Source organism: Sturnira hondurensis, unplaced genomic scaffold (assembly GCF_014824575.4).
Source record: "Sturnira hondurensis isolate 20B ecotype Veracruz unplaced genomic scaffold, ASM1482457v3 Scaffold0002633, whole genome shotgun sequence".
Classification (NCBI taxonomy): domain Eukaryota; kingdom Metazoa; phylum Chordata; class Mammalia; order Chiroptera; family Phyllostomidae; genus Sturnira; species Sturnira hondurensis.
Genome location: NW_028075264.1, coordinates 831,496 through 834,678, shown reverse-complemented (window position 1 = coordinate 834,678; position 3,183 = coordinate 831,496).

The window sequence follows — 3,183 nt, the reverse complement described above, 5'->3', positions numbered from 1 at the left end:
CAGAATTAGTGCCGAAATGTCAGTACACCTGCGAGTAGGCCAAATATTTACCTCTGAGCTTCTTAACATTTCATACAAAAATAGACATATAGCTCACAGTGAACTTGAGGTAAAAAAAGCCAGTTTTATAAAAGAAATACAATTATACCTCATACTGAGATGTAAGAGAAAATTTTGTAATGCATTTTGTAAGGAAGGTGTTATATAATGTGTTGAGCAATGTCCTCAACAATAACTTTATAGTAAATACAATTAAGCATTTTATGAGATTTTTTCCCTATAAGCTTCTTCAAGATAAGACACTGCCATCAATAAAACAATTGTATATGAGTCCTGAATAATGTGGTTCAAATATATCACTATCTGCTGGTCTAGTTTAGTCCCAAAACAAATTCTTGGTGAATAGAGGAATAAATGTTTTGTAGCATGTTTAGGCAAGTCTGTAAAAGGCCTATTTCACTTAATTTTTAAAATTCATATTGATTTCAAATAGGTCTAAGGTGTATAATATGGAGTGTGTTAATGGCTAAGTATAGACACATAAACTTCTGACATTGACTGGGCATAGAAATGACTTCTTACCAAGTAAAGCAGCTCAATAAGAGTTTACATTTCAAAACAAGTAAAGGTGGGCTGAGAGCTGGCAAGGTCAGCATGTTTTGCTTTGAGTTCTACTTTGGTACACAGAAAACAGTCAAATGAAGTTCCAAGTGTGTTGCCACATGCAGCCATTCTCATGTGGAAGGAGGAAAGCTCACTAAGTCACCCATAATACATCTGAAAATCAAGCAACATAAGTCCCCAATTAACCTTTTAGTATAAGTTGGTTGCAAAATATATAGCAAGAGATCAAGCTAGGTTAAACCATTAGATAGTTTTAGTTATAAGTCAGTTGAATGTCAGGGGATATTTACTAAGAATTGTTAGTAATTTTGAAATACTGGGAGGCATGCTTTCTGGCAATCACTAGCTAGCAGCATCTCTTGTCTGTTAAGACCATGGGGTTTTTTTAAGAGTTTTATTTATTTATTTTTAGAGGGGAAGGGAAGGAGAGAAGGACAGAAATATCAATGTATGGTTGCCTCTTGTGGGTCCCCTGCTGGGACGTGGCCTGCAACCCAGGCATGTGCCCTGACTGGGAATCGAGCTGCGATCGTGTGGTTCTCAGGCCGGCGCTCAATCCACTGAGCTACACCAGCCAGGGCAAGACCGTGTTTTATAGGTTTTTAGTCTTTTCTTTCCCTTCTGATGTAACAGCTTATCCCTTTTCCTATATGGCCCATTCCATCAATGACACTCTGTTCATATTTTTATTTTAATTTTTTTTTAGTTTGGGGTTTCTTATAGTTTACCATCCTGTTATACACAACTTTGGCTCAATGTACCTATCTCCCATTTTGTAGTCTACAGAGGAATGCTGAATACTACTAAGGAAAAAAACCGTACAACTGTGCAAACTGTTGTCCATTTTTCAATACGTTCTTGGGAGGAAGTGGGATCAGGCTGGGGTACATAAGAGCTTTGGAGCATTAGGAATGCTTTATATCTTGATCTGTAAGCACCAGTGTTTATAATTTTTATTTTTCCATACACTTATGTTTAATTCATTTTTCTACATAGGTGATATATTAATCAGGGTTCTCCAGAGAAACAGAACCAAGAGGATGTGTAATTATATACACAGATATTTATTTTAAGGAAGTGGCTCATGCAATTGGGAAGGCTTAGTGAGACTGAAATCTGATAGAGTGGCTGGCAGACTAGAATCTCAAAAAAGAGTTGCAGTTTAAATCCAAAGGCAGTGACCCAGGGAAGATCGAATATTATAGATGAAGTCTGAAAACAGTCTGCTGGAGGATTCTCTTCCTCCAAGGAAAACCAGCCTTTTGTTCTATTCAAGCCTTCCATTGATTGAATGAGGCCCATCCACATTATGGAGGACAGTTGCTTTCCTTAAAGTCCACTGATTTAAATGTAAATCTTACTGAAAACCATCTTCCCAGAATTATCTAGAATGATGTTTGACCACATTATCTGGGCACAGTGGCCCAGCCGAGTTGATACACACAATTAACCACAAGGGATGGGATGTGAGATCTGTCCAGAAAGTATCCATCTGTGCAATATGAAAAAAATAGAGACATTTATTGAAGAAGATACAAGAAACATTGTACAGAGGACAATGACAACTCAGTTCCTTTCAAAGTAAACACCTTGTGACCTTACAGAGTGCTCTCAGTCACCGTCAGCTACCCTGCTGTATTTACTTGAATCTCATCAATGGCCTACAACTCTTCCCTTTCAAAGATGATTTTCATTTCCAGAAAAGCCAGAAGTTACAGGGTGCCAAGGTTCTGGCTTCTAGTGGGGCTGAGTCACCTGGGTGATTTGATATTTTTGCCAAAAAACTCTGCACGAGACATGATGAATGAGCAGGCTTGTTCTCATGATGGAGATGCCAGTCACCGGTTGTCCATAACTGCAGTCTTCTGAACCATCCAAATAGTTTCCGCAGAGGAATGTTCAAACTTAACACAAAATGTGATGCAGATTCATCACTCTACTTGCTCAGTCATTTCTTTAAAAAAGGTTATTTATTTATTTATTTTTACAGAGAGTGGGTGGGAGAAAGAGAGGTAGAGAAACATCAGTGTGTGGTTGCCTCTCATGTGCGCCCCCCACTGGGGACCTGGCCCGCAACCCAGGCATGTACCCTGATTGGGAATCAAACTGGTGACTCTTTGGTTTGCAGGCCAGCGCTCAATCTACTGAGCCACACCAACCAGGGCTCGCTCAGTTGTTTTGAACGTGATGGCCACACAGTACACATGCTCATTCAGCAGTGTCTACTGTCCCCACTGACTAGTACAGTGAAGTCATCATTGTTCAGGCATGCACATTCTAGTCCACTCTCTTTGGCTGCCAGTTTACATCGATGTTGTGCAAACCATTCTTGTTATATTAACAACAGCTGGACTTTTTCTGGACAGACCTCATATTCCACAATAAAGTATTTACATCAGTCACTCACTTCCTTCTTTACAGGGGCCCTTCATGCTACCTGACAATAATTCTCTATTTCCCCAGTCAGCTTTCTTTCATTCTCTCTGACGGCTATTTCAAAACTTTTTCATTTTCTTTAAACCTCCAACCTTCTACAGTTATTACCTCTTAACTATTTCA